Source organism: Cynara cardunculus (genome assembly GCF_001531365.2).
Source record: "Cynara cardunculus var. scolymus isolate 2C chromosome LG 3, CcrdV1, whole genome shotgun sequence".
Taxonomy (NCBI): domain Eukaryota; kingdom Viridiplantae; phylum Streptophyta; class Magnoliopsida; order Asterales; family Asteraceae; genus Cynara; species Cynara cardunculus.
Genome location: NC_037530.1, coordinates 9,269,289 through 9,278,140, shown reverse-complemented (window position 1 = coordinate 9,278,140; position 8,852 = coordinate 9,269,289). Strand labels below are relative to the sequence as shown.

The following is an 8,852-nucleotide window of genomic DNA, read 5'->3' as shown; positions in this document are numbered from 1 at the left end:
CCTTCTTTGACCTGTTAACATTTCCATCTCTATATAAGAGATTACTCTGTATTTGTAAAAGACAACATAGAAGAAATAAACACTCTTAGTTACCTCTGTGTGGATGTAGGTCAGATTAGACTGAACCACCTTAAATTCTTGTGTTCTTGATTGTTACTGTTTGTGAGAACAGAGTGTGTGTGTTCGTATGATACTTGTCTGATCCCAACATGCATTTCAGTCTATTATGTGTACATTGCCTAAAAGATACTACATAAATGTCATTAGTATTTTTAGTGCTTAATGAAGGTGAATTATGACGACGTAAGGTACTGTAGATCTTCCATGAAAGATAAATTAAACTTTAGGTTTCCATGGCCTATAGATAAAGGAGATCAAACCCCTATTGCGTATACGAATCTGCATTCAGTTCAACCCCATTTTGGAGCAAACCATATAGAACTTTAGAAGAATTTGATCATACGTGAGGATGACTGCTTCCACTTCAATGAACTTCGTTGTGTATAACTAAGTGCTTCGAGTTAGTTTTATTGAACTCTATTTCGGTATCATGTTGATTCAATGTCTAATGTGTGTTTATGTTCCTATGCATTCATTATTGTTATCATATGCTTAAGTAATATTCATATACTGATAACAAATGGTATCAGAGCCTAAATCAACATAGATTCATAAATCGTGTTTACATAATGATTCATTAAAATTGATTTTAAGTTTATTATCACAGTAATATGATGTTATTATGATTAACGATTCTTTATTATCAGTATTTTTGTTAAATTGATGGCTGTGTTGGTTTTGAGTTCTGCCAAACACCAATAAGGCTGCTTCCATCGCCATTATCTTCCTCCATGAAATCTACTGTCTCCATGGACTCCCCTAAACCATCCTCTCTGACATAGATCCCATTTTCCTTACCCGATTTTGGAAAGAACTTCTTGAGAAGATTGACACCAAACTACTCCATTCTAGTGCCCATCACCCGCAAACGGACAGGTAAACGGAAGTTGTTAATAGGTGTTTGGAATCCTACTTGCGTTGTTTTGCTTGTGACAAGCCGAATCAATGGAGTAAATACCTTTATTTGGTGGAATTTTGGTATAACACGAGTTTTCATAGCACCATTGAAATTGCGCCATCCAAGCTCTTTATGGTCGTGAACCTCCATCTATACCTCACTACACCTTGGGTAGCTCACAAGTGGCCTCCATTGACTCCACACTCGAAGAACATGAAAGAGTTATTTCTCTCCTCGAAGAGGCTTTGAGAAGGACACGACAAAGGATGACCGACCAAGCAAATAAGCACCGACTTGAGAAGGAATTTTTTGTAGGTGATTCAGTTTACTGATTTTTACCTATATATGGCCCATCCTAGGTGGCAAAAATGGATTTTCAAAAACTTAGTAGGCGTTATTTCGGGCCTTTTAAAGTACTTGAAAAGATTGGAACGGTTGCATATCGACTAGACTTGCCACTCGGATCCCGTATTCACCCAATTTTCCATGTGTCCCTACTTCGTCAATGCCTCGGAGACTCTACTCCATCAACTCTTCCTCTGCCAGAAAGGTTCATCGACAACTTCCTGGTTCTCACGCCAGAAACGGTACTTAATCACCGCGTCCTCAATCATGAAGAACAGGTTCTTGTTAAATGGAAAGGTCGTGATGAATCCGAAGCCACATGGGAAACCGCGACCGATATCACCACCATTACCAACATGTAGGACCTTGAGGACAAGGTCCAATTCAAAGAAGGGGGTATTGATACGACCCTACCCAACCATAAACTAACTCAAACTCGACCTGTAGGGGTCAAAAGAAGACCCATTCGTTATGCTCAGTGAAGACTGATTCAAGAGGAAGACCAAGACCCATTTTCCCATTATTTTAGTCACGTGAGTCTACCTGCACGTTGAGGTTGTTGGATACTTGCATGCATTTAGGAATAGGAGTGGACCTCTACTGTTGCATTGTTCCATGTTTATCTTAATTCCTAATAAGTAATCGTGTTCTAGAAGTTAGGAAGTCATGCATTGCAATTTGTTTATTTAAAGTCTTGCATAAGGAATAAAAAAGGGCAGTCAGAAAATTGCTCCAAACCGAGTCTCTTCCTCTTCTATCGTTCATGGGAGATTGATCATCTCTAATCGATGATATCAATTTTGCTTTGAAAATGGGCACTCATCACTAACTCCGTTTATTATGTCCGTTTGAGTCGGGAGTATTTTCGTCCAATCATGTTTTGTCTCCCTTTTTGCACTTGTTTTTGTTTTTTCTTATTTTTATAAATACAAGTCGGGCTTACAACGCCTTTAGAGTTCTGGCTTGGAAAGAGAGATTGAGTTTTTGTAATGGTGATGCTGGTTGATAAATGAATCATGACATATGGGTAAAATGGGATTAAGAAGTAACTATAGAAATGATGAAATAGAATATTTCTTTATCATTGCATTGATCTTTGCAGTGTTAATGCTTTACTATAGGGACCTCTCTCTCTCTACATACACACACAAATATATATATATATATATATATATATATATATAACTTAGAGACCTTAGCAAAATTTCGACAACCCCATCGTCCCCAACCCCTTCGGTTACGATCTCATAGGAACCAAATGCTTGATCTTCGACTACAACAAGGACTTAATCATAGATCTTGATCTGAATATAATGGACACTTGGGTCTTGGGATGCATAGTGTTTTCTGGTGTGAAACCACAGTCACGAAACCATAGGAATGAAACCACAGGGACAAAACCATATGGGCCTTTGCTGTTGAGTTTTATGTTGTTGGATTTATCGACTTGGTTGCTGTTTGACTTGGTAACAAATAAGTTCCTGTATTATATGTGGTTTTAAAGGATTGACAAGTTCAATCCACGTAGCTTTCTGTTATAGTTTCTTTAGCAATATTTCATGCTTTCTGTTTTTTAACAACTCTATTTAAAGAGTCTTTCTCCTAGTTCAATAAAGTATCAAATAGTTTGATCCATTATGTGTTTTTTGGTTCCAAGACTTTTAGCTCTGACAAGTGGTATCAGAGCCAACACGGGCTTGATTGAGAGTGCAAAAGAGAGGATAAAGAGAGGTAAAAAAAAGAAAGAAGGCTGAGAGAGATAACAGAAAGTAACAATGGAAAGGGGTTTGTAGTGTACCTTCGATTCCAAAGTTTGATGGTTATTATGACCATTGGGCTAAATTAGTGGAAAATTTCATAAGATCAAAGGAGTATTGGGATCTTATTGAATGCGGGATTTCCATGGAAGGGGGATCGACACCGGCGGAGGCACAACAGAAGCTAAGGAATGACTAGATACTAAGAGATTTGAAGCTGAAGAATTATCTGTATCAAGCTATTGATTGAGATGTCTTGGACACCATCTTGAATACATACACAAACAAACAAATCTAGGACATCATCAAGCAAAAGTATGCAGGATCGACCAGAGTTAAACAATCACATCTGCAAGCTCTGAGGAAAGACTTTGAAACACTAAGTATGAAAGCTGGAGAATCGATAAATAGCTATTTTGCTCGAACCTTAGAAATAGATAGAAGTATGAAGAACTGTGGGGAGAATGTGCAAGAAAACACCATTACCGAGAAGATATTGAGGTCAATGACCATGGACTTCAATTATGTGGTATGCAGCATTGAAGAGTCCAATAATCTGGATACTATGGCCTTGGATGAACTACAAAGTAGTTTGCTCGTTTATGAGCAAAGAATAAGGAGCAACACTAAGGAAGAGCAGGTCCTCAAAGCTTCAGCAGAAGAGCGAACAACAAGAGGAAGAGGTCGAGGCAACTTCAGGGGATCATTTAGAGGAGGAAGATGACGAGGAAGAAGATCCACGGTAGAATGTTATAAATGTCACAAATTAGGGCATTTTTAGTATGAATGCCCAACATGGGAGAGAGAGGCAAACTATGCAGATTTACAGGAGCACAAAGAACTTCTTCTGATGGCATACATTGAAAGGGAAATAGCTAAAGGCAACATGGTATAGATTCTCAATTCTGGATGTTCTAACCATATGACAGGCAACATGAAATGGTTCACCGTATTTGTTAAGGAGTTTGATCACTTTATGGAACTCGGGAATGGTGCACGAATACAAGTTAGCGGGAAAGGAAATGTTAAGTTTAAAATTGACGGGAGAGTTCACGTGATCAGTGACGTCTACCATGTTCCGAAACTATCAACAAGTTTATTGAGTATGGGGCAGCTACAAGAGAGAAATTTGGCCCTTTTTATACAAAACGGGTGTTGCAAGATATTTCATGATAGGTTCGGACTCATCTTACAATCTAATATGTCGACAAACAGAATGTTCCCTCTGTTAGCCAAAGTCGGTTCATCCTCCTACCTACAAGTTACTATAGATGATGTAACATCCTTGTGGCACCAAAGGTACGACCACCTAAGTTACAAAAATCTGCAATTGTTGTCTAGCAATCAGATGGTGGAAGGGCTATCGCAGATACAGAACATGAGCAACGTTTGTGAGGTATGCAATAAAGGGAAGCAACACATAGAAAACATTCCAAAAGAAGTTAAATGGAGATCCACAGAGCGCTTGCAGCTGGTTCATACATATTTGTGCGGGCCAATTTCTCCAACAATTGCAACAAACAAAAGGTACATCTTAAGCTTTATTGATGATTTTAATAGAAAGACGTGGGTTTATTTTTTGACAGAGAAAGGTGAAACCTTTGAGCTCTTTAAAAACTTCAAAAGCCTCGTAGAAAAGGAGATTGGAATGAGCATCCGTTGTTTAAGGAGCGATAGAGGAGGTGAGTTTCATCAAATGAATTCAACAAGTACTATGCAATACAAGGTATTAAGAGGCAACTCATAGCAGCCTTTACACCCCAGCTGAATGGCGTAGCGTAGCGCAAAAACCAAAAGTTTCATCAAATGGTGTTTGTTAAACGAAAAAAACTTGCCAAAAGTTTTCTAGGCAGAAGCAACCAGGTGCAGTGTGCACATACTAAACAAAAGTCCTACCACTGCGGTTAAGGAGAAGACACCACAAGAGGTTTGGACGGGTTCTAAACCAAATGTCAACCACTTCCGAATCTTTGGATGCACGACCCACACTCATATTCCAAACAAAGAAAGAGTTAAGTTGGATAACAAAAGTCTCAAATGTGTTTTCTTGGGAGTTAGCGAAGAATCAAAAGCATACAGGTTGTTAGATCCAAAAAAAAAAAATCATCACTAGCAGGATGTAATTTTTGAAGAAAATCAAGGTTGGGATTGGAGAAGGAGGTCTGAAGATGGAACGAGTGACACTTTAATTTGGGAAGGTGATGAAAGTTCTGGAGAAGAATCGGAAGAGGAGTAGGACTCAAGTTCCCAATATGAGTTTATAAATGAAGACATATCTCCCATCCAATATGTAGAACGAGTTCAACCTGAACGAGAAAACATAGGCAGAGTACTTCCCATACATCTACAAGATTATGTTAGCGGTGAGGGATTATCCGAAGAAGAGGAAGATCTAAACCTAGCAATGTTCCTGTCTCAAGACGATCCAACAAATTACAAGGAGGCTACAAAATAAGATAAATGGAGGAAAGCGATGGACGCGGAACTGGAAGCCATCAAGAGAAATAGAACAGGGGAGTTAGTAGATCTACCACCCGGGCAAACAAAAATTGGAGTAAAATGGGTTTATCGGACAAAGATGAACGAAAAGGGAGGTGTGGATAAATACAAAGCCAAACTTGTGGTGAAAGGCTACTCCCAAAGGTATGTAATCGACTATGACGAAGTATTTTCTCCGGTTGCTAGATGAGATACAATTCGAATGTTGTTAGCAGTGGTTGCACGAAAAGGACAGGAGGTATTTCAAATGGACGTAAAAGAACGCCTTCCTTCACGACGAGCTAAAAGAAACTGTTTATGTAGAGCAACCAGAAGGTTACTCTCGAGTTGGGGAAGAAAGTAAAGTCTACAGATTCTAGAAGGCGTTATACGGTCTCAAACAAGCCCCTCGGGCTTGGTACGACATAATTGAGGAATATTTTTTGAGCAATGGATTCTCAAAGTGTAGTCAAGAACACACTCTTTTCATCAAACGTCAGAAAAATGAAGGCCTCGTACTGGTAAGTCTCTATATAGACAACTTAATTTTCACTGGGAATTGTTTAAAGTTATGCGACGAACTCAAGTCTTCCATGAAAAATGAGTTTGATATGACCAGAGCCGTCCTAATCTTTTTGGAGGCCCTGTTACACTTGTTACCACGTACTACTATTATAGTTCATTTAAAACAAGAAAATAAACAAGACAAAATATAAAAGTTCACATCATATTAAAAGTCTTAGAATATAAAACAACAAAAATGCTCAAAATGACAAAGTAACATGTGAAATTCACTTAAACAAAATCATTCTTTTGACATTCTTCGAAACAAAGTCTTCAATGAGTTCCTCATAATCAACTTTATCCAAAAAGTCATTTTCAATCGCGATCAAGGCAAGTCCGTTAAGTCTATCTTGTGTCATTGTGGAGCGCAAATAGGGCTTCAACAACTTCAACTTTGAGAAACTTCTTTCGGCAGATGCTACAGTTACATGAATAGTCAACAAAACTCTATAAGCAATAATAGCATTAGGGAAACATTCTACATTCTTCAAATACTTCAAAATATCAATACGTCCCATATTTTGATTTGGTAAATAATCTTGAAGTAACTTCAATTCCACATACAAGTCGTTCCTATCTACATCAGATTGGTCTTGCCTCTTTAGTGCATTTTCAAAATTAGTACAAGAAGACTTCAAACATGTATTATCCAAAGAACGGAGCTTATCAGAAGTAAATAAAAACCCAAAGACACTTTCATATTCTTGATATTGTTCAAATCTTCTATTAAGTGAAGCAAATGCATGATCAACTACAAAAAAAAAAATAATTAACTCTAAATGATTCCTTAGCAGATTGTGAAGTAACTTCAGATGTATCACTCGGATTTTCATCAAAATGTCTTTTTCTTCGAATTTCACGTCTACGAGAAAATAATGGATCGATATTCAATTCAATAGCAATTTTCTTTGCTGATTCTATGGCATCTAAAAACCCTGTTTCTCTATACCTCTCAAAAAAAGAAATCAACCCCTTAACTTGTTCAATAGCGACATCAATCAACATACCTTTTGACTGTAATTGTTTACTAACCAAATTTACCACATATAATATTTCATACCAAACCACTATTGACACTAGAAACTCAAAATCATCAAGCTCATTTTGTGCTAAAGACTTTGCTTCACTTCTAATTTTTGAATCATTATCAATTTCAGCTACTTCAAGCAAAGCTTCTCTTATATCTGATACTTGAAATCTTATAGCTTTTACACTATCTATAAGACTCTCCCAACGAGTCGTTGACAACGACTTAACTGTCCATCCTTTTACATTATCTTTAAACACTTGCCATCTTTTAGTAGAGTTAGCAAATATCGTATATATACGTTGAATAATACCAAAAAAGTCTCTAGCTTTACCACAAGTGTTGGCTATATCACACAAAGTCAAATTAAGACTATGAGAAACACAAGAAGTATGAAATGCTCTAGGATTTATATCTAATAGCTTCTTTTGTACTCCTTGATGTTTTTCCTTCATGTTTGAACCATTATCATAACCTTGTCCTCGTACATCATCTATATCTAGACCAAGACACTTTAATTCAACTTATAAAACATCAAACAAACCTTGGCCCGTGGTATCATTTACCTCTAAAAATCCTAAAAAAGTTTCCTCGATGCTAACAGTTTTAGAAGAGATATCTATATACCTTAGTATTAGTGACATTTGTTCTTGATGACTTATATCGGGAGTGCAGTCAAGAATAACAGAAAAATACTTTGCCTCTTTTACCTTCTTAATTATTTCAGACTTGATTCTTCTAGCAAGCAAAGCTATTAACTCATTCTGAATACTATGACCAAGATAGTGAAAATGCAAATCATCATTTGTAATACGTTGAACATGATCTTGAATAATTGGGTCAAATTCGGCCAACATTTCAATCAAGCCTAAAAAATTACCATTGCTACTTTCATACAATCTTCCACTAGAGCCACGAAATGCAAGATTATGTTTTGCAAGAAATTTTACAATCGAAAAAATTCTTACCAAAACTTTCTTCCAATGACTTTTTTCTTTCTCTATTTGGTTTTGAGCAACTTTGTCTATGGTTTGATTCTTTTGAAGTCTTAGGCGCAAATCATACCATGTTTTCATATTCATTACATGATCTATGCTTGTCTCATGCTCCTTAAGTCTAGTGCTAAGGTGAGACCAATCCCCAAATCCATCATTTGTTAACTGACCTTTTATATGTCTTTTTTTAAAAATTTTACAACAAAAACAAAAAACTTTATCGAGTTCTACCGAATATACAAGCCAATCTCTATCACACTTTTCCCCATTCGGTAAAATTCTAGTATACCATGTGGCAGAAAATCGTTTAGAAAATTTATCTTTAGGATCCTTTTGAACAGACAAGTCTCTTTTAGGACCCTTTACAACTAACACATCAATCGTTTTAAAATCCAAAAAATCCCAATTTCTGGGATCAAATATATCAGTATTATCAAAAGCATCATTGACAATATTAGTAGCATGATCAACATTAGTATCATCAATAACATCATTAGAAGCATTAACGTTAACATTAGTAGCATCATCAACATTAGTATCATCAAGAACATCATTAGAAGCATTAACGTTAACATTAGTAGCATCATCAACATTAGTATCATCAAGAACATCATTAGAAGCATTAACATTAACATTAAAATTAGTAGCATCATCAACATTAGTATCAT

The 8,852-nt window shown here is 36.6% G+C and overlaps 1 pseudogene; it reads right to left on the bottom strand.

The window, feature by feature from the left end:
- Positions 1 to 6,389: 6,389 nt before the first annotated feature.
- LOC112508940 lies at positions 6,390 to 8,649 on the bottom strand (annotated as a pseudogene).
- Between the last annotated feature and the right edge of the window lie 203 nt (positions 8,650 to 8,852).